At 35.8% G+C, this 24,382-nt stretch overlaps 1 long non-coding RNA gene across 1 annotated transcript; it reads left to right on the top strand.

Annotated features, from left to right (window-relative positions):
* Positions 1-8: 8 nt before the first annotated feature.
* On the top strand, positions 9-7,286 carry LOC148127774 (uncharacterized). The gene is made up of 2 exons (XR_015739832.1): positions 9-146; positions 6,457-7,286. It is a non-coding gene; the product is annotated as an uncharacterized LOC148127774 (long non-coding RNA).
* The last annotated feature ends 17,096 nt before the right edge of the window (positions 7,287-24,382 follow it).

Genomic DNA, 24,382 nt, shown 5'->3' with positions numbered 1-24,382 from the left:
TCCAGCAACAGCTGTAGGGCGATTCCAAAGACCTGTGATGTGCTAAGAGCTTCGCCAATCACCGACCGTCTTGGCCGCGATCCTTTTATTTTCCTGCCTTCAGGCTCCCGGAGCGTCGAGCCAATTGGAAAGCTGCTCGGGCGAACGTAAGGCTGCCAGATCTGTGTGAATGAGCTGTGCGCGCGGAGGGGGGATGGGAAAGAGAGAGAGAGAGAGAGAGAGCCCGCCCACGCGCCCACAAACGAGGGTTGCTGCTTTAGCGATTCTAAAAGCTTCCGCTGTTGAGGTCTTCCGAGGCGGGGGATTAAGGAACGATAGGAAGGCCTTTTTCGGGTGCTTCCTTTTCCCGAGAATCCCGAATTTTAGGATTGGGGAGGGAGGATCGCGGTCAGCCAGGCAGGGGGTGTGACTGTTTTTCGCTATAGGGCGCAATGGCGCGCCGCCGGTTAAGGGGCGCTGCCTGAGGCGTCTCCCTAGGTTCAGGAGTCGGTGGGCCAAGTGTTCTCGGCAGCTTATGAACTGCAGGAATTGTGCAATAAATAATATAAATAATACAGATTGAACTTTGACGGGGATTCAAAACCTGCCTTGCACACACACACACACACACACCCGCGCAGCCGTAAAAAAGAGGACAGGGGTGGATGTTGGCGGCAGTATTATTGCTCAATGGGCAAAGATTTACAGGCTCCTTATCGCCCTTCCAGTGGGCTTTCACACACGTTCCTGAACTCCGCGTCGGCACCGAAATAATTTCGGTTTGGATCCAAGGCATATTATATGCCATACACAGAGAAAAGGAAAGCGGCGGTTAAGCCAAGCGGCCGCGTCTGTTGCCCACACCGGGCGGTTGCTTAAATCGCATAGCATTCAGGCGATAAACAATGGAGTAAGCTGTCCAGATATGAGTTTAGTGAAGAAGAAAAAAACACCATTTACACGAATGGCGTTTTCAGTAGTTTTTACTACTTTGGACCGGGGCACGCAGTACCAGATTTAACATCCTTCGGGCGTCTCAGCCACACGGATTGCTCTTTTTTTTGCTGACACCAGTAGGCTTGCCAGCCCAGCTCAGAAGGGGAGTTTGCCCCCCTCCCTCTCCATCTTCCAGCGTTACATAAAAGCGAAGGCTTATGCGCTCCGCATCCTCTCGCCTTAGTTTTCACTAGCAATCTTGTAAAAAAAAATTATAGATAGATGGATGATAGATAGATAGATAGATAGATAGATAGATAGATAGATAGATAGATAGATAGATAGATAGATAGATAGATAGACAGACAGACAGACGTTATCCAGAAGTTCTGGTACACTGACATGGAATGAAAAACAGAACCGCCAATGTCCCGCTGCGCGTGTTCAACTCTGCGCTTTCCAAGGTTAAAAAAAAAGGCCGTTTCCTCCTTCAATCACCGCCTTGAGAGCGTCGTAGAAAATGATAAAGGCAATCGGGCATCTTCGGCACACTCTGGGCTCCCTCCCTCGCCCCAACGGGGATTAGAAACTCCGGCTTGGCGGGGGAGGGGAAGTGTCCTTTTCCGGCAGTTCCCGCTTCCTTCCTTCCCCCTCCCGCCATTGGAAATGATTTACTTCTTGCAGGAGCCAGACTCGGGGTAGCGCCTTTAATGTAGGAGAGAGAGGACTGCCTCAGGCAGGGTCAGTGCTTTCTAACAGTCCCATTCCAAGATTAAGGGAATTTCTCCCACAGAAATCGAGCTAGCCTGCTGCAGTACAACTGAGGAGGATCTGCCAACCCTCAAAGACGAGTTGAAATTGCCGGGTCTCTCAACTCAGATTGCCTCGGGTGGCCGAAAGGAAAGGGGGCTCGTGCGCTCGGCAAAGCCGCGCGCGGGAGTCGCGCCGGAGAGTGGCACGCGCTGCCCTTGTTCCGCCCCATTGATTGGCTCCTGCCCGTTTGCGCCGCTTCGGTATAGGCTATGTGGCAATGCTGCTCCCTGCCGGCGAAGAGGCCAAGTACAATTGCCGGGGGCTGTTGGGAGCTTCCCTCAGCTTGGCCTCCTTAGGTTTCAAGGTTGATTTTTTTTTTTTACCGCTCAAAAATCACCTGCGGGATACCGAATCCTTCAGAAACAATTACGCTCCTCAATGATGTTATCCTTTATTTTTCAATTCATTTAAATGAAGGAAAACTTCTTTAGAAAAAGCAACTTAAGGGGAACCCAAAGGTGCTTTTTCATGAGGCAACTGGACTTTCTGGTTTTTCTTTGAAGAAAAACTTCAAAGAAAGTTGAAAAACTTCAAACTTTTGCTTCTCATCCAAGAAAAGGAAGCTGAGAAGCAAAATGTCTTCAAAGAACAACCAGAAAGTCCAGTTGCCTCTTGTAAAAGCACCATTGGGACAACCATGACCTGGATGACGGAGAATCTCCATAAACGTGGGGTGGGAGGGCGGGGGACACAGAGCACTCCATGGTGGGGTGGGAGTGAAGGACATTTCATTACAGTGCTCTAAATCTTGTCACAGCAAGACCATTTCATGAACCAAAAATGGAATTGTGGCCTAAAAATTACAGTTTACCTGAGAATAACCAATCTTACAGGTAAATTGGGTAGCTGACAAAATGATAAAAATCTACAAAAGGCCTTAGTTTTTCTTTGAAGACCCTTCAAAACCACTGCCAATCCATAGATCAGTCTGTTATCTACAGAACTGTGGAAATCACATATTAATTTCTTCATGTCACTGAGGTGCAAAACCAGAGATCAGTTGGCTTTTGGTCACCACATTATCATCACACTGTGCTTCAAAGGAGTGTATTTTCATGGAATACAGATGGAACTTTCTCAAATCCACTTTTATGTTGCCTCTCACTTCTGTATTGTAAAGATAAGAAATGATCCTGTCACACATTTGAAGTATCATCACAATCTAGAAATAATAATGTTTATATTATCCTAGAGTTTGTTTTGTTACCAAAATATTTATCTAAGACTGTGGGGAAATTGTGGTCTTTGATTGCTGAACTACAGTTCCATGCAGTCACACTCTTGAAATGCTAAAAGCTGTAGTTCAGCAACATCTGCACAACCACAGGTTCCCCTTCTTTTGCGAAGGCACAGCTCCTCATTCATCCTCCTCAGATGATTCTCCTTTCTTACAGAGAAACTTTCAATTCCCCCATTAAGTAACAAATTATAATAATATTCAAATATATTGACAACTAAAATCATGAGTCTGCATTGTTGTTGTCTAAAAACATGGAACTGAGGCTCCTATAAATACTGCAAAGCTGCTACTTAAATCCAAGGCCAAAGATTACATTAAAATAAAAATTATAGCCTATTGCACACTTCTATAGAAACATGGATTCATGTCACAGCTCCATAGTCATTTTTTAAGGGTTTGGTTAGCTGCAACTTAGCCTTCATGAATCCTAACAACTTTAAGCACTCTTCCTCTCCAGCAAATGAAAGAGAGGTCCATCATATTAATAAGAATGTGTAAACTTTTGTAATAGTTTGGTTCAGTTTGAAACAAATTAAAATTGACCATTTAGAAAAGAACATGGCAAGCTTGAATTCTGAAAGATTAGATAGTTAGCTTTTTTATCAGATGTGCAAGAGATTACATCAGATCTGAGCTGATATATTGTGGAACGTATTCTTTAATTCTGTCAGAATTAAGAGATTTAGACTTCGTGCCTCCAGCAAAATATCTGCTGTGTGGCCTGACATATTTAAGTTAAATATGGGTTATGGAATTAAACCTAGCTCTTAGGTTTGTATGACATACTAAAACATAAACTAATCACAGGGAATGGGTTTTAGATAAAACACTAGACAAAAGTATCTTGTACAAATATAGCTATTGTTAAAACATTTTTAGGGTTTATAGAGAACCTAGGCAAGAAATTGGTTATCAGAAATAGGGCATAGAATGTATGTTAAATTATAACTAAATATTGATGAATCTTTGTTCAGGGCTCCCCTAATCTCTTCGGGGTGATACTTGGACTAAAAGACCAATGAAATGTAGTGATAAATTAGCATACAGTAATAATGTATATGAGATTGCAAAAGTTGCTTGTTACCTACATAGTCTTTATTTTTATGTTTTGCTGCATGACAAAAAGTTCTATGGTTCTTTATTTTCCCTCAGAGTCAAATGACAGGTGCCATTAAATAATGGGTTTAATACTGTGTGTACACTATAAAACCTAATTGTAATTGCTTTTGTTCATGTCTATATGTATTCTTCATGTTCACAACATTAGAATTGCAGTGATAAAAATGTTTATATGTTTTTCTATCAGATGGAAAAGTAACTCTTGGGAAGACTTATGACACTTTTTCTTTAGAACTAGGAAGTAAAGTCATTTGAAATTATGGAAGAAACTAATCACAAAGAACAAATATTTGAATAATACTTTATCCATCTATACAATGAAGACTATATTGTAGGTATTAAATGAGACAATTGTACTGAGTGCTTTAAAGGAAGAATAGAAACCTAACTATCCATTATTACATTATGATAATGCAAAATCCAGTCAGAAGCAATTTAAAAAGAGACATTTTAATTACTGGTTGTGATCCTTTTCATAATTACAGGTTAATAGTGATGGATAATAGCTTTCCTAAATGTGAGTATATTCTCTTAATTCCAATTTTGGCACATATTGCTACTTTCAGAATACCGATAACATAAATTTGCAAAGCAAAATATGTCTCATAATTTTTATACCCGTAGGAAGTTCTTTTGCTTAGAAAAAGGGTAACAGAAATAAAAGAAGCACCCTTACAAAAAGGGTAACAGAAATAAAATAGAAACAAAAATAAAAGGAAGAATTTAAAAAAACCTCTGCAGTTCCCAAACAATGACAATTAAATTTGAAAATAAATACATCTTTTAAGAAGAATATTTCTTAAAATATGCAGGACCAAACCTAAAAATACAATGAAATACAAAACACTTCATCATTTTTGCAACTCTCTATTCAGGCTGCAAAATATAAGATGGTTTAGCAATTTCTTTTCAGAAAGGATTCTGAAAAATGAGAGGTGGGTTGGGTCAGGTTCCAGATCTGACAAGTTGACTTATGCTACCAGGCAGAATAATAGGCAAAAGAAACTCATACCTTATCTTCAGGATATTTTGTGAGGCATTTGTTAAAGTCTTCATTGTAAAAGAGAGAGATGGAGATGAAAACTAATGCATTAAAGAGTTGTTTTAAAAATTATAAAATCTTGATAGGGAAAAATAACATATTATTCTTGTAAGCCCTGTAATGTTAAATTGGAAACATACAAGAAAATTTGTGTCAGTTTAGTACTTTGTTCCTCTTAGTCTTTGCTACAGGGACTCCTTGTTTTTTCACTGCAGTTACCTAGTTCAAACAGCACAGTTATGAGCACAAGATGTGTAAGAGGTTCTATTTGTTAGGTGGCCTGGGTACAGAGCTTACAGAAAGTGACTGGCCCAAAGTCACCCAGCAGGCTTCAGTGCCTAAGAGAAAACTAGTATCTGGATCTCTGCTCTTAGCCCAGCATTTTGACTGCATTACCATGCTGACTTTTTAATAATAGTTTAACGCTTTAAGAATTAAGATTGGAATCAAACCAGAAATTGTTGAAAGCAGCTGATAAGAATTGTCAGTCAAATCAATAAGAAAAAAAATGATAAGAATTTTTAATATGAAGTAGGACCTGAAACTGAAGTATTCATTGACAGGTAGGACATTGCAATGTATGAATTTATATATATATGATTTTATATACTATACTTAGATCAGACCAAAGGCGGCATAGTTCTAGGTTTTCTAGGTCTAGAATTTTGAGTCTGGTGGCATAAGGTATTCTGCAACGAGTAGAGGAGTGGAGAACTGTTCTTGTGAAATATTTCTGGACTTTCTCAACTGTGTTAATATCAGATACGTAATGTGGGTTCCAGACTGATGAGCTGTATTCGAGTATTGGTCTAGCAAATGTTTTGTATGCTCTAGTTATTAGTGTAATATTACAAGAGAAAAAGGTACATAAGATTAGGTTAACAACTCTTAATGCCTTTTTAGCTATGTAGTTACAGTGGGCTCTAGCACTTAGGTCATTTGAGAAGAGTACTCCAAGATCCTTGACAGAGTTTGGATCATCAACAAGGTCTTGACTATTCAGCCTGTATTTTATTTTCTGATATATTTTTTTTGCCAATATGTAAGACAGAGCATTTATTTGTTGAGATTTAAAGTTGCCATTTGTTTGACCATTCTGATACATAGTCAAGGTGTTTTAAAGGGTAGCAGTATTGTCTGTGGTGTTGAATAGTTTTACATCATCAGCGAAGAGAACACAGTTGCTCTTGATATGATCACAGAGATCATTTATGTAGAGTATGAAAAGAGTTGGTCTTAGAACACTGCCTTGGGGGACACCACTGCTGACAGGTACAAAATTTGATAGGATGCTCCCAATTTTGACCATTTGTTGTCTGTTTGACAGGAATACACCACCAGACAGCAACCACCAGACGTCCACTAAGACGCTCTACATGGGCATATGCCTTCGCAACACCCTTTCCAACAGCTTCCCAATGCCCTTTGACACCGTGGAAGCAAGCGTACCATTCCAACCCTAAAAGGCCACCAGAGGTGATCACCAGACTTTCACATTTGCCACCAAGAGCACCTGTACACCCTAAAAGGCCACCAGAGGTGACCAGCAGACTTGCACCAAGAGACCGAACTTGAAGATTGAACCTCAAGCTTTGCATGCTTTGCTTTGTTTGATGCTTTATTAATGTTTACTGTTTTCTCTTAGTTCTATAGCCAACTGTTTATCTTAGTTATATAGTTATATACTTTTCAGTTAGTATTACTGTTTACTGCTTATCTTAGTTTATAGTTAATTTTTTTTCTCTTCTTTTAATAGTGGAATTTACAATTCCAGGCGGGGAGTGTGCTATCCCAGCCAGTCTATGGGAGTTTGATAGTTACTTAGGAATTGTGAGCTGTCCCCTTAAGGGAATGCATCATGGTAAATGTAGTTAAAGGTATCCTGGGAAATGTAGTCCATGTCACGTGGTTACATCTGTAATCCTGATTGGTCACTAAATTGACCCTCGAGGAGTTGAGGGAGGTTTCCCTCCATTCTTGCCTGCACTCATGGACTGATAACAGCTTTCTTTCTATCGCTACATGATGGGTTAGGAAAATAACCATTTTTTTACCTGCAATGCTGATATACAAAGGATTGGTCATTATTGAAGAACTTCATCACAAATGTGAGTTATGAAGATACCCGATGTACCAATAAACGTACTTTGTTATGGATGTTTCGTGGAATTATCTATCTGCATCTGCACAGCCACAAATCCACCTCTGTGCATGAGACAGGACTGAAAAGTTAATTTTCTAAACCAACTTTTCTGTTATTGGATATGTATTGAATATGTATTGCCAAACTGAAGAGGTAAGAAAATAGTTTTGCTAATATTCAAACATGACACAAACTGTTGCAGAAGATCAGCAGCTTCTTACTAAAATTTGATAACTTTCCCATCTGTGTATTCAGAGAGAGCGGGAAAAAAAGTATGCTAACTCTGAATTTCACATGCTGTGTTCAGGACTTGTTTGGAAACAGGTTTCAATTCAAACAAACTAGCATCACAAACTAGTATGAAGGAGTCCACTGACGCCTCTCCAGTAATATTGAAAATACGTCATAAGAGAAAGTGAGAGATGATCAAAATTTATTTTGGATGGGGGGAGGGCGGGGCTGGCATCGCGACGATATGGATGCGTTCTTGGAGGTCTGAGATCGCTGCCGATATCTTTGCTCCTGGACAGTCCAAACGGATCTAAACTGTCCCGAAGAGATGGTGAATGTAAAGAGTGCATCCTGTCGATCCCAGGGATACTGCAAAGTCCCTGGTAGATCCAGGAGAAGCTCTTTTTGCCAGCAGCAAACAGGCAGCCATTAAAGCTGCTGAATTTCGGACAGCTCCGAAACGAAAAAGAACGGAAAGAGAAAGTGTGCCGGTTTGGTGAGAATTTTTTCTTTCCTTTAAGATTTGAAAGGACACCCTAAGGAAAGGAAAGAATCTGTAAAATTTTAGACAGAAGTGATTAAGTGGCGATTTGAAACAGGAAGTCAAAGTAATTTTTTTTCTCTTTGCTGGATTTTTTATATATGATTTTATATTTTGAAACTGGACTGGCTTTTTTTCTACCTATTATTTCTCTACTTTTTGACTTTATAATATTTTAGGCTAGAGACTCCCTTCTAGTCATCTTTTTAAATATCTTTTTCCCTTTTCAATTAATTTTTATTATATCTTGTTTGGAAAAGGAGGGGGAAAGTGAAAGCAGAAGAAACTTTGTAACACTGCCAACTAGAGGCTTGGAAATATTCTATCTCTTTTTTTTTTCTCTTGACCAGTCAAAGCTGAGAAAGAACTGAGACTTCTTTTCAAGGACTTTGCCTGGTTGATAAGATAGAGGGAAGAGCATGGGAGAGTATTATTGCAGGTGCTCTTCTGGGTTTCTATCAATATCTGGAGTCTGGTGTTGAAGTTTACAGAAAAAAAAGATGATAAGACTCTGGAGAAGAGAGTTATAAATTTTAACAAAAGCATTGGAGAACTAAATAAGGTGCAGTGTGCTCCTTTTACTTTTTTTAAGCTGAACTATTTCTTATTTTAACAAACCCTCTCCTTACTAGCTTACTTTTTGGAATAGCTATTTGGATTTTTGGCCTTTTGGAATTTGTTTTTGTCTTTCTTTTTGTTTTTGAAGTCTAATTTTTACATTTGCATTTTATTTTAAAGGAAAAGCTTTAGTATTAATGATTTCTTTCCTTTTTCTTTTCTTTTTTTAAAGGAGTAGTCTCTTTTCTTTTTTCTCTCTCCCTCCCTTGTATTGTTTTTTCTATTTACCTTCCATATTGGGGGGGGAGGGGGTTGTGGCTTTCTTTCTTTCTTTTTTTGTACATCCTTTTATACCTGAGACTTTTCAATTGGATTAAGGTGTTGAAGAACCTTTCTTCTTTAGTTTTTTATTTTCTATTTTTCCACCTTTTCCAGGATTTAACCATTTTTCCCTTTTTTTGGTTTATGGTCTTTTCTTCCATTTTTGAGTTTTTACTGCTATCTAACCAATCGATTGGATTAAGAACAAGAACCTGAAGAAATTTGTTTTTATTATTATTGTTATTATTTGGCTTCTTCTTTCCCACTATTTCTACTTGGAATTACAATTGGTTATTTCATAAGTGGATTAAGGTCTAGAAGAACCTGAAGATTTTGAATTGTCTGAAATAAGTAGGAAACTAACAGCGGATGGTCCTTCAACTTCTACTTCTTCACCATCTGGAGGACAACACTCAATACAGATGATGTTACAGCAAGAAAAAGAACAGGAAAAAGTGACACTGCAGATGATTATGCAAGGAATTCAAAATATACAAATAAGAACAGAGTATATTGAAAAGAGAACAGAGAACATTGAACACAGAACAGGAAAAACAGATGAAAAGGTGGAGAACATTCAACAAATGATGATGAAGTATGATGAGAGATTCCAAAAAATTAAAGAAGAAGATAAACAGAGTGCTAAGAAGATTGGAGATATTGATAGCAGATTAACTCTGGTTGAACAAGATAAAAGTGGGATGCTGAGATGGGAGATGGACAGATCAAAATTTTATCTCAGATTCCAAAACATAGAGGAAGAAAAGGGACAAAACCTAGCTGAGGTAGTGATAGAAATCTTGGCTCAGGAAATAACCAAAGAGAAGATAATGGATGGAATAGACGAGGTTTTTTGAGTCTTCACAAGATATGCAATGAGAAATAGCTTACCAAGAGAAGTTCACATCAGATTTACAAAGAAAGCCATTAAAATGCAAATATTGCAAGTGGCAAGAGAGAAAACATTGAAATATAAAGACAAGGAGATTGTGGTCCTGAAACAAGTACCCAGAAGAGTGAGAGAGATGAGAAGAGAATACCGATTTCTGACTAAAATTCTACTTAAAAAAGAGGTGAATTATAGATGGCTGATTCCAGAAGGTTTAATGTTCACATGGCAAGAACAGAGACATAGAATTGATTCAATTGAGAAAGCTGAATTATTTTATACAGAATATTTTGGAGGGAAAGATGAGGAGACAGAAAAAGAAATGTCACTAATTGAATTCCAAGAGGACTGCTAAATAGCGACTGAAAAAGAAGAAGGTGCAGTAGGCGGAAAGGTGGAAGTTAAAGAACAATGTAAACCAAGATCTACAAGAGCTGCCAAACATACCTATAAAGTAGAATCATGGAAGAGAAAAAACTGATTACAATTAACATAAACAGACTTAACTCAGCTGTAAAAAGATGGAAAACTTTCCATAAATTAGAGAAATTAAAATTTGATATAATCTGCCTACAAGAAGTACATATTAAAAAGCAACATGAACAACTGTTGATATAGCCAAAATTAGGGAAAATGTTTACTTCTTTGACACAATGCAAGAAAAGAGGAGTGGTGTTATACATTAAAGATATTATCCCAGCGAAATTGATCTATATCGATGACGATGGAAGATTACTAATGGTGGAAGTAATGTACAATAATATGAAAACACTCCTGATTGCAATCTATGCCCCAAATGACAATCAAGAAGAACTTTATAGAAAATTACATATGACAATAATCGAACTGGACTATGCTAATATAGTTACAATGGGAGACTTTAATGGAATTGTAGACAATAAATTGGACTATACAGCACAGAAAAAACAAAGCAAAACAAAAAGACTCTCCCTAAATCCTTTTTTAAAATGATAGATGAAATAAATTTAAAAGATACATGGAGAGAAAGAAATGCTAAGACTAAACAATACACCTTCTATTCAAATAGACTTCAAATAGATTTATCATGGTCCAGAATAGATATGATATGGATGTCAACAGAATTGTTAGCTAATATCCAAGAAATAAATATTGAAACAAGTACTTGGGCAGATCACAATCCAATGACAATTAAATGAAAAGGACAAAGAAGAAGATCTAGATGGATGTTAAATAATACTATATTAAAGGAAAAAAGACTTCATACAGAGGATGGAGAAAGAACTGGCTTTTTTCTTTAGAGAAAATAAAAAAAGAAGACACATCAATGCAGAACGTATGGGATACAATGAAGGCATATGCCAGAGGCTTGATAATAGACTATACAAGGAAAAGAAATACCACGAAAAGATTAGCCTCTAAGACATTAGAGGATGAGTATAAAGGACTTGAAAAAGAGCTACAGAAAATGCCACAGAAAAAGGACATTGTTAAAAAGGACATTAAGTTTTTAACTATAATTAAACACAAAATGGGACTAATGGAAAAAGAAGAACTAGCACAGAAAATCAGAGGTGTGAAACAGAACTATTTTAAAGATGCAAATAAACCAGGTAGATGGTTAGCATATAAATTGAGAAAGGAGAAAGAATCAAGGAAAATATTGCAATTAATAGATGATCAAGGCCAAGTTTGCTATGGAAGTAAAGAGAAGAAGGAAATTATACGAGACTATTATGGGAAACTATACACACAAGAGAATATTGACGAGGAAAGAATTAAACAGTACTTACAGAATGCTATTCTACCCCAGATACCTAAAGAGATTGAAACAATGTTAGAAAGCAATATAACGATGATGGAGTTAACTAAAGCACTTAAGAAGAAAAACAATGAAAAGGCACCAGGCCCAGATGGACTTCCGGCAGAATTTTATAAAACACTACAAGAATCATTGAACCTTCCATTGCTACAAGCTATCAATGAAGTTATGTTAAAGAAGAAGATACCCAAATCATGGTCAGAAGCTTATATTACACTTGTCCCAAAAGAAGAGGCCGATCCATTACAAATCAAGAACCATAGACGTATTTCCTTACTAAACGCAGATTATAAAATATTTGCTTCAATATTGGCAGAAAGACTTAAAAAATACCTGAACAATTTTATCTACCCTGATCAAAATGGATTTCTGCCAAAGAGACAAATTAAAGACAATATGAGAGTAATCTTGGACACTTTGGAATACTACGAGGCACACCCTGAAAAACAAATGGTTTTGATATTTTTAGATGCACAGAAGGCATTTGATAATGTGAATTGGCGATTCATGTTATTACAGCTGGAACAGAGGGGCTTTGGCAAAAAAATGTATCCAAGCAATAGAAGCTATATATCATAAACAAACAGCAAAGGTAATAATAGAGGGAGAACTGACAGACTCTATTGATATAAGAAAAGGAACAAGACAAGGGTGCCCACTGTCACCTTTGTTGTTTGTGTTAACCTTGGAAGTGTTAAACAGAAATATTAGAGAAGAAAAGGATATAAAAGGTATGAAAATTAAAGAGGAAGAATTTAAGTTGCAAGTATTCACAGATGATCTGGTTTTCATTTTAGAAGACCCAATAGAAACAGCATCAAAATTGATAGAAAAGATAGCAGTATATGGAAAGGTGGCTGGTTTGAAAATAAAGACAAAACAAAGATTTTGCCAAAGAACATGCTATCAAGACAAAAAGAAGAACTGGCAGATGTATTGAAAATCCAGGTCACGAATAAGATCAAGTGCTTGGGGATACATTTGACAGCAAGATGTAGTACATTAAAAGAGAATAACTATTAAACTTAAGAACTGTATTAAACTTAAGCAGCAGATAGCACTAGATTTGACGAAATGGGAAAATTTACAACTGTCATTAATAGGGAGAATATCAACAATCAAGATGAATATATTACCCAGAATTTTATATTTGTTCCAAACAATTCCAGTTAGTCTTGGAAAAGATTATTTTGAAGATTTAAATAAAATTGTGTTGAAATATATATGGCAAGGTAAGAAAGCGAGAATAAAGTTAAAACATTTGCAAGATACCAGAATAAGAGGAGGATTTGGTTTGCCTAATTGGGGGTTGTATTACCAAGCTACAGATTTGATGTGGGTTAAGGAATGGATAACATTAAGAAATACTAGATTGTTGATGTTAGAAGGACATGATCTGTTGTTGGGGTGGCATGCTTTTTTATGGTATAAAAGAACACAGGGGTATTTTAGAAGACATTATATATGGGAGTCTGTGTGGTTAGACTGGGAGAAGACTAAAAGGAAATGTTAGTTGAAAATTCCAGTCTGGCTATCAACTATTAAAGCATTTTCTTATCCTATAATATATAAAAAGGAACAAACAGTTAGATATGGTGAAATATTGAATGAATACCACAGACAATACTGCTACCCTTCAAAAAGATCTTGACTGTGTATCAGAATGGTCAAACAAATGGCAACTTCAAATCTCAACAAATAAATGCTCTGTCTTACATATTGGCAAAAAAAATCCGAAAATAAAATACAAGCTGAATAGTCAAGATCTTGTTGATGATCCAAGCTCTGTAAAGGACCTTGGAATACTCACCTCTAATGATCTAAGTGCTAGTGCCCACTGCAACTACATAGCCAAAAAGGCATTAAGAGTTGTTAACCTAATCTTACGTAGCTTTTTCTCTGGTAATATCACACTACTAACTAGAGCATACAAAACATTTGCTAGACCAATACTCGAATACAGCTCATCAGTCTGGAACCCACATTACGTATCTGATATTAGCACAATTGAGAAAGTCCAGAAATATTTCACAAGAGGAGTTCTCCACTCCTCTACTCGTTGTAGAATACCTTATGCCACCAGACTTGAAATTCTAGAACTAGAAAACCTTGAATTACGCTGTCTTCGGTCTGATTTAAGCATGATATATAAAATCATACATTGCAATGTCCTACCTGTCAATGAATACTTCAGCTTCAACCATAACAACACAAGAGCACACAACAGATACAAACTCAAGGTTAACCGCACCAAGCTTGATTGCAGGAAATACGACTTTAGCAACAGAGTGGTCAATGTCTGGAATACTCTACCCGACTCTGTAGTTTCTTCCCCAAACCCCAAAAACTTTAACCTTAGACTGTCTACTATTGACCTCACCCCTTTCCTAAGAGGTCTGTAGGGGGCGGGCATAAGCGCACCAACGTGCCTACTGTCCTATTGTCCTATTGTTTCTTTTATTTTTCTTATATGTACTCATTTCATGTATTCATAATTATGTATACACTTTTACTTATCTCGTAAACAATTGACAAATAAATAAAATAAATAAATACAATAAATAAAAAGGGTAACTTAAATTTATACAAAAATTAGAGGAACAAGGTATAAAGATGAATTGGTTTTCATATGTGCAAATACATTCAAGGTATGACAAAGATTCTAAAACAGAAGGTTTCTATGATAAACTGATTTAGATAAGATTTTGACAGGTACTGATGAAAAGGTGATTAAAAAATTGTATGGATATTTATTAGAAATTAAACTAGAAGAAGAACAAGTTAAAGAAACTATGATTGCTTGGGGGAAGAATTTTGGATATGGGATTGATCTGGAGAAATGGCAAACATTGTGGTCTCAAAATTATAAAATGACAATGTCAACAGCATATAAAGAAAATTTGGATAAGATGTTTTACAGGTGGCATTTTCCCCCAACAAGAATAGCAAGAATGTTCAAGAACAAATCTGAAAAATGTTGGAAATGTCATCAGATACCTGGCTCATATTACCATATGTGGTGGACTTGTGCGGATGCCAAAAAATATTGGACTAAAATCCACATGTGGTTGGAAAAAATGACAAGAAAGCATATAGACTTGAAACCAGAGATATTTTTATTGGGAATTTTACCTGAAATATATAGTAAAGAATTGAAATATCTGATTGTAAATGTATTAACAGTGGCTAGGATTGTATTTGCTAAAAACTGGAAAAATGAGAAAATACCATCACAGGAAGAAATTATTAAGAAAATATTGGAATGTGCTGAAATGAGTAGATTGACATTTGAAATCAGAGAACAAGATGATAAACAATTTTATAAAATTTGGGATCTATTCTATCAATGGTTAGACAATAAAACATGGTAATGAAATATGTAGATCTTTAGAAAGTAATAAATATATAAAGATGTTTTTTTTTCTTATTTTATCTACAAAATGATTGTAGGATAGATTTGAGATGATAATATGAACTGTCATAAAACAAATTAAGTAAAATATGGATTATTTCATAAAACATGAATGAATAATAGTATAGTCAAATGATTGATTAACAATGATATTAATGTATTTAATATTAGATTGAAAATATGAGAATATATACAATGTAATTGTAATTGAAGACTACAAAATGGAAGCACAAAACAATTTGTAAACCAACCGACACACGGTATGTATATATATATGGAAGATGGCTTGATGTTTTTATATTTTGTTTGTCTATGTTTGTCTTAAAAAACAATAAAAAAATTAAAAATTATTTTGGATAAGCTACTTCCTCAAACGTTAAGCCTAATGAATGAAATGGTATCAAACAAAAGAGCTTAATTAATATTCAAAATGAATATTAACATTTTAAAAAGAAAGCGGTTAGAATACAAACAGAAATCTGTAAGATATTCTTTAGCCATGGAGGCTAAAGGATCATTCAAATTTTCCCTTATATCTCCAGTTTGTTCATTTAAATAATAATAATAATGAAAGCTTATTACTGAACCTGGAATCATCCTGTGTTAAGCAAGAGTCCATAAAAATAGAATCTTCTCAATATAGCAACCAATTAAAGAAATGGACTCTGATTCAATTTGGAAAATTGGCAAACTATCACTTAATAGGCCAAAATACTTGAGCTGTCACCCAGTATATTACTGTACAGTAGAGTTTGTATCCCAGAGCCTTTTCATTGAGATAATAAAGGTTTGTTTCCTTTTTTAGGTAGTGTTTTTTTTAATATATTCCAGCTGATGGATATATTTTAATTGCTTTTAATTGTTATTACAAGTTATAACTGGTTCTGAATAATTCATGTACAGCAAATGTTACATTTTATATTCTAACGCTTGTATTGTCCTTGTTAAATAGAAGTAAAATAAGTCAGTCCCTTGTATGGGATACATTATCTCAGTTAATTGCAGCATATGAATTTTCATGACATACTGTTTTCAACAGATTGTCTCGAATACTGTGTAAAAGGACAGCATTGTTGAGAGGATTGTCTGCTAAAATCATTTGGGTTACAAATGTGTCCCAGAGTTACTTTTAAGAGTGAGAAAAGTGGCATATAAATTTAATAAAAAAATAAAATAGAAATGCTCTCTGAAGTGGTAAATTTTTCTCAAGGCTTCATATTTGGACTATCAATCAATACTGAAAGGAAAAGGAAAACAATAGGATGGAGGTTCTTCAAGTCTTAATAAAAATTATCAATGAAATAATTGGCTTTACAAAGCCCCGATTTTCCCTTGACTTCAGCATTAGGCTACTTCTTCCCCAAAAACTTTTAACCCTATTGTCTCACTTGATTCACTAAGAAATTATGTGTAATTGGTAAATAAAGAACAATTTAAAGAAGATTTTAAACCAGAGGGATGTGAACATCTGAAATCTTATATCTGTATTGATATGCTGAATCAATGATCCTGGTAAAAAAAAAAATACTAGAGGAAACTCTTCCTACCTTGTAAGTAGGAAAATTCACCTCTGAACTTAGTTGATTTACAAATAAATATAGCTACAACTAGAAGGGATTAAAAAAATCAAAAAATTGGAACAACCTGTATAGGTCAAATGAAGGCTATATGGAAGAGTAATAAGAACAAACAATGAAAATGTCAGATATAAAATAAATACAATTTTTTTTCAATCTGCTTAAAATTTGGCAGGCTTGATGTCTTGAACTAAAATGCCTGCAAATATTAACTGTTTGGTTGGTTGGAAAATATTTAAGATGAAAGCAGCTGGCTATCTCATTGAAGTCATTTGGAAACTTATGGAATGTGTTGTTTTAAATTGCCACAAAAGATATTTTTCAGGCTGTATATTTGGCTGATCTGAAGGAATGATAGAACACTAAAAATATTATGCTATTCGGATAAAAAATAAACCACCAGTGACCTACAAAAAAACAAACAGATGACACTCCTATTGAAAAAACAATAGCTTTATGATAAAGCAGGGTTTTGTAGTTATATTATCAACCTTTAATATGTCCACAAAAAGGATGAGGTTACGAAGTTCCAGTTTGCAGGGCTTTGGCGGCAGGCAGGAATCCCCGATCATGCGCGGTTTCTGCCTGGGCTCACCTTTGGAGCGTCCCGAGCCAGTTGGCTTCGGGGCTAAGCCACCCTGTAGAGGTGGTGAAGACAGGGGAGACCCAGCAAGGTTTGAGGGGAGCCGCACCTCTCCTCCTCAGCTGGCTAAACTCCCTTTCTTGAAGGCAGTAAGAGCGGCGGTCAGAAATGGCCACCTCAAAGAAGCACTCAGCTGGAAAAGAAAGTGCAGGAGGAAGTTAAGAAGTGAAAGTTTTTGGCTGACTGGGACAAAAAGTAACAACCAAGGTACCCTGGAATTTAATTTTTGCAAAAGATACATCGCTCCAAAAGAAGAGTCGGAAGCAGCAAACGAAAGTGAAAAGGGAAAGGTTTTTTTTCTTCACTCTCCTTCCTCATGCTGATAATGAGAAGATTTGAATAAAGAAATCAGAAAAATCTACTTTGGCACCAACAGGTAATTAAACTGGAAATATAATTAAATGCCAAAGGGACATAAAGATTTCTGAACACTAAAAAATCCTTTTTTTTGCTATAAGTGGGAAGGGAGAGGAAAAGAATAAGGGCAGGACTTGAAAGGAGGAGACTGCTTGGAATTCAAAAGAATTTAAAGTTAAATCTTAACAAGACTTCTAAAGGATACATTCTAACTGGAACTTTGCAACTAAATAGTAACCCCAAGAAGAGAAAGTAAAAAAAGAAGAAAGTGTTAAAAGAAATAGCTTGTGTGTATTTGGATTGTTTGGTGATTTGGGGACTTTTGAAAATCATATTTGAATGACTAAAAATAATTGGGCGGTTGTTTAAAAAAATCTACAATGGCATCACCTCTGGATGAACTGAATGAACTGGATGAACTGAAAATCAAATTTAAAAAATATAAAGAAGAGGAACAAGAAGGGAAGGGCTCCTTTGGCTCTATTTTTCAATTCTTAGAAATGGCGATTGGTGTCTACAAGAAACAACAAGAAAAGTCTGCGCAACAAGAAGATTGGGACAAAGAAGAAGCCATTTTTAATGAACAAGCAATTCTATCTGGGGAAGAAAAGGGAAGGGGGGGAAAGAGAATGGAGAATTTAAGACCTAAAAAAACAGCCAAAAAGGGGAAAAATAATGTGAAAAGGAGATATAATGTTGGAAAGCAACAGAAAAGGGGAATACAGAAGAGGGAAATGGAGGTGGAGAGACAGGGGGGTAAAAAGGGGAGAGAGAAGAAAAGGAAAAAGGAAGGGAAGAGAAGTTACAAAGGTTTGAGCAAGATGTAAAGAAACAGGATTTATTCAGAGATAATGGGTGAAAATTTAACTGAAAAAGGGATTCTGTAAAGATACATAAGATTGTATTGTTATATTTGTAATAGAAATAATTTTAGAAAATTGGAAACAACATATGATTAAAAAGTGGAATAAAATAGTCAGTGTAATTTAGTGAAACTTTTGTGAACAAAATAAACGAAATGAAATAAATGAGAGATTTGAACTAGGAAGGAATGGGAACATTTTAACTACTCAACGTTTTATAAAATATAACTGAAGTGAGAGGGAAGTAATTATGGAAAGTTTATAAGTGTTTCCATAGAAATATGATACCGTGTTTCTCATATAATAAGGCCCGGTCTTATTTTTTTTTTGAGCCCCGAAAAAATGGCTAGGCCGTCTTTTCGGGGGGGGGGGTGACTTAATTCCCCCCCTTGCGTCTTTGGGTGGATGGATGGTGATGGCTTGGATGTTGACCTCGGCGTTGGTGGGGCACTTCGTATTGGGGTCAACGCAGGCAGCACCATATCTGGGTGTGCAACAAAAGTACTTCCTAACGGCAAGCCCCCCACCATTCCACCCATTTCGCATGCTTTAATATAGGCCTTAATTTGGGGGGAGAGGCTTAATTTCATTTCATGCCTATAAAACATGCTGGGACTTCCTATTGGGGGAGGCCGTATTGTTGGAGAAACAGATTGAAAAGTAATGTGTAAAATGTTCAAGATTTAAATGAATATTAACATTAATGATAGAATCGAATTGGTATGGATTGTTGTTTTAATTATGTTATATATTTATAATTTTTTTCTTTTTAAAATACATTGTGTAGTTTTAGAATGTACCAAGCAGAATCCAAACGGAAGTTATGTATTATATTAAGTGTTATAATTTTAGGGGAAGGCGCCATACTCCAATCAGTGATTACAGGAGAAATTTTGCTTAATGAGAAAAGATAATAGACAGCTGAAACAGGACAGACAAAGAATATGTATGATGATCTGAATTGAGATGAAATAAATAAAATAAAATTAAGAAAGTTGAAAGAGGGGAGAAGTTATATAGAAAATGTAGAATGGTAATAAGATATGGAATGGAATATAAAAATGAGCATGAATTTGAATTTGTGTTTGCACGAAGAGATGTAACCCGGGATCAGGCTGCTTTCAAAAAAGATGTTTTATGTTTTTTTGTTCTATGTTTTGTTTGTTTATGTTTGTTTTTAAAAATCAAAAAAATTTTCAAAAAAAAAAAAAAGGATGAGGTTACAAAAAGATGAGAAGAATCTCTATGCCATTGCTAGTCAGCATATAAAAACAGCCTAGAAAAAATATTTGATCTGAAATAAAGCATGCTACTATATAATGTACTCATTTATTTGTTCGTTTATAAAACTGAAAGTACTCTGGCCAATTTGACTGAAATATAGCTAGGTTGATGCTTGAACTATCTGTAAGCTTGATCCCTAAACACAACTTGCTGACGATTGTGGAGTAAAAATGGGTTGCCTTGTTTCCAATTAGAATTTGCAAAAAGTAAATACGAAAGAAAGCAAAACTGACCAAATTGTTTATTTATTCATTCTAGAGAAGATCTTCCTCCCTTCCTTCTTTCCTTCCCTCCCTCCCCTCTTTCCTTCCTTCAAAGTATAAACCAAAATTGACAATTCTGCTGAGTCAGGTGCATTCTCATTGGTAGGAGATAACCTAAACAGCAACTTATCTATTTCTTTGGAGTTCACGTTCATGTTCATCACTGTTGTACTTCATACTGATACTGTGTCATATATTTCTGACCCAAAGGTACTTTTCAAAAGGTAACTGGACTTCCTTGTGGTTTTTTTGAAAATGTTTCACTTCTCATTCAAGAAGCTTCTTCAGTTCAAGAAAGTCCAGTTGCCTTTTGAAAAGCACCTTTGCGATAACCTTTGCGATAACCATGACCTGGATGACCGAGAGTCTCCATAGATATATATATGTTTATACTCTATTATACATTTTCCAAAATGAGAATGCCCTGTGGATTTAAAAAAAATGCTGCATAGCTGCCTAATTTAAAGTACAAACTAGTTTCTTGGCTTGAAACTTTGAGGAACTATGTTATAATCTCAAATTCATTGTGTTTCCAAATATAGTTGAGTGTGAAAGTGAAATAGTTTCTTTGTAGGCACCAACTAAAATGTCAATTTAAGAACACTGGGGATGAGTTGTAACTGTGATATTATTTGGCTATTGGTATGCTAAATGATGGACAAGTTAATTAAGAAAAATAGTCAAATGATATCCAGATGACTCATATCTAACTAGTGTTCTGTCCATTTAAAGGAGAGTGGAGAGTTATCCTTTGCTCTAATAAACTGAAGCCAAGTCAATATAAAACACCTCAGTAATATAGAGATAAGCCAATAATTGTTTAGCTAAATAGGATTAATTTTCAGGAAGGTGACTGATTAGTTAGCTGCTGACCTGTAAAAATGAGTAAAAACAAGGTTCTTGGAAAATAATAGAACTATTTATCTTTCAAGTCAAATTCATGTAATAATGTTATAGAAAGATCAACTGATATCATAATGATAAAGGGTAAGAAGAGGGTTTTTCTAATTGTATACAAAAGATGTCAGTCTTCAAAACAATACTTTTCCTAGAATCATTTGTGCACTCCAAACTAAACAAATAAAGCATCCAAATGATCAAATATCAGTGGACACAGTGTTTTCCCATTCATTGCAGCCAAGTTATTTGTTCCATTCTTCTAACTTTGTTATATAAATTCACCTGGTCTGACCTTGAATGCTGCGACAATACCAATAAGCTTTTCATTTTCTTGTAAATAAGAGTGCCAGTCTAATGTAGTGATGTAGACACCAGGCTAGAAACCAGTGTACCTTGAGCTCAAGTCTAATTAGGCATAAACCAATTGAGTGACCTTTGCTGGCTGAGGAATTCTGGGAGTTGAAGTTCACAGGTGTTAAAGTTGCCATGGTTGGAGACCACTGATATAGAGAGCCTTGGATACATCTGATACTTTATAGATATCAGATACAAAAAGTTTTGAAAGCAGGAAAAATAGAGGTAATTATGATAATGTCTTAATTTAAAAAAAAAAGAGTTCAGAAGAAGAAGAAATCTTTTCAAGTAACTAGCATATTGGATGATCATTTTATAACAGCAGTGATAGGAAACAAATAAATTGAAGTTATTCAAAACCTTATATCATTTAGCAACACAGACTTACATATGATTTCAGTGATTTTTAATGTTTAAAAAGTAGTTTTTTTAAAATATTGAAAATCAAAATTCAGTGGTGTCACAGAGATGGTGATAATTGTTGCTGTTTATTGATCTCAATATAATTAATAATGTCACACATTTTACCTTTCAGGTTTATAAATCATCTGATGAAGTCATGTAGTCCTTGCAAGTTTATGCCATGATGAATTCATTAGTGTTCTTTCCAAAGTACTTTAAGGTTATCAGATTTTACTATATCGAGCTAACAAACAGAAGAAAGCACCATACATACAAAGAAGAAATAGAAGTATACATACTAAACTAATAATTATAACCAAATAATTGTGTAATTATAAACATTAATAGTGTTTATGGACATTTTTCATTATATATAGAATAATTTCAAATCAAAGGAACTGTATTACTTTGGCCCTTGATTGAAAAAAGTCCTATTCAAGTATTGAGAAATAAGATATTTATTGCAAACTGGAACTTATTTCAGCAGCAATTCTGGAGTGAACTTTACACTAAATTCTAATTTATATTAATATAAACAAACTTGTGTGTTCCAGATTCTTTTACAAAAATGAAATTTGGATTATTAATCAAGTTATTACCTGAAACTGGTGAGACTGGTGGTATATTGGCAATCAACTAAAAGCGGTCAACAATTTATGGGGACTATAGAACAAGGAGTATTTAAAGCTAACATACAAAGCATTCAAAGGATAATAATCTATAAGAATTCAACACATTGTCAGTTCAATGAGAAAACTACAAGAAGTTCCAATATTGTTACATTAATTTAATAGGAGAGAGGCATCTGCTTTGGGGAACAGCACACTGAAGAGAGATAAGGACATGGAGTTTGAAAGAGCAGAAGGAGAAGGAGCCGAATACTAGTGTAGAGTGACTCACTTTCAGGAGACAGCAGAAAGGGGTATGTGAAGGTCCTTGATGAAACAAAGAAAGGCAGAATTGTGGAGGCTTCATGTAACAGCAAAGTGTTGCTACAAGATGTAGCATTCACATAGACACATGTGATGAAAAAACACCTTTTGTACAGGAACTACTTTACTTGAAAATGAAGAATAAAAATAGACACTTGTTTTTGGATCTAACTCAAAGGAAGAATCCACTTTTCTTTGAAGATCGTTCTGGTCCTCAAAGCATTAGAATAATCTTCAAACAGCTGGAAGGGATTTGACAGAGGCTCCCTATTATTTTATATATGCTCTATGACTTTCTGAAACCATGGTTCGGCTGGATTTAGACCCGTTCTACAAAAGGGACTTGGTATTCTATTCCTTTGTCTGACTCTAGATCCAGCTGATCAGGAAAAGCCAGTTTTTTATTCCAAACTGTGAAACCCAATTCGGCCACATTGCATCAATGACCTAGGAAGACGGTGCTTTCAAAGTCTAAGAAGACCATCTGTCAGAGGGGCAGGGGGTATGGTTCAGCTCTTATAACACATAAGCTACTATACCTCCTTGGGACTATACTACAACTAGTAAGGATCCTGACAGATCTCTCTCTCTCTCTCTGACTGAGGATCACTTTGGCTGGGCTTGTCCAATCCAGTGGCAAGGTTAGCTTCAAAGAGCTCAACATGTTTCTCCAGAATAATCAAAAAGCTGTCAGGGCTGGTCTCCCTCTTCATCCCCCTCCCCAATTACTTCAGCTGTAAATAGAGAAGAAAAGAAGAGGCCAGATTTTATCAGAGCAGAGCAAGCTATAGAAGTTGCATTTTCCTTCTCATTTTATAGGAGGCTTATGCCCTGAAGCAGAATTATTATTAGTCCTGGTAAAAATCCTTTGTGTCTGGAGCAAGGAGAGAGACAGAGGAGATGATCAAGTCTAATAAATTACTGTCAGTCCTATAGGGTAGACCAGACTAAGAAACCAATGTTATATAGTCTAATGTTACTTTAATTGAAACAAAATCTTGCAATTTGAAAGTGTTTCCCCCTCCCTCACTTCTTTGTGTGAATTAGGGAGGGTCTATCTGAGGTGATTTCTCAACTTGGAAAAGACTTAAGTTGATCTTATCTGATTATTACTTTGATAACAGATCTTCCTATTGTCCTTCAAGGACATTCTTTATGCCCTTTACACTAGCAACAATTTAAAACAAAAACAAGCTACCCCTTTCCCAACATAAAACAAATAGACAATCAGAAACCAAGATAAAACCATCACCAACAATGAAAAGACAACCACAATGCAAATACAATACAAACATCTCAATTCAAACTAATTCACAAAACCAGGAACACAGCCATGTCTTCAGAATTCATCAAAATATGCCTGGCAGTCTTCTTAGTACACAGAGCCAGTCTGGTCTAGTGGTTAAGGCACCAGCCTAGAAACAGAAGACTATGAGTTCTAGTCATGCATGAATGGACCAGAAAAGTGACTTTGCGCTAGTCACTCTCTGTCAGCCCAACTAATCTCATAGGGTTATTATGGTGAAACTAGGAATAGGTAGAGGTATTAGTGTAATGCCCAAAATCAAGGATGCTATGTAGTGATTCTTCCAAGCTGAGTTTATTGTTTCACACTTAAAGACAAATTGTTGCCAGACTAAGCACTGTACTATCCACAATATACTCTGTGAACTATTAGGAAGGGGTTGTCCTCACCCTCTTTCACTCACACATGGTATCTGGGTTGAGTTGCCTCTTATGCCTCTGGAATGTATTCCTCCTAGGAATCCACTTCCTTACTAC

This window comes from Pseudonaja textilis, chromosome 1 (assembly GCF_049901715.1).
Source record: "Pseudonaja textilis isolate UNSWEBS1 chromosome 1, rPseTex1.2, whole genome shotgun sequence".
Classification (NCBI taxonomy): Eukaryota; Metazoa; Chordata; class Lepidosauria; order Squamata; family Elapidae; genus Pseudonaja; species Pseudonaja textilis.
This window is presented reverse-complemented; position numbering and strand designations above follow the sequence as displayed.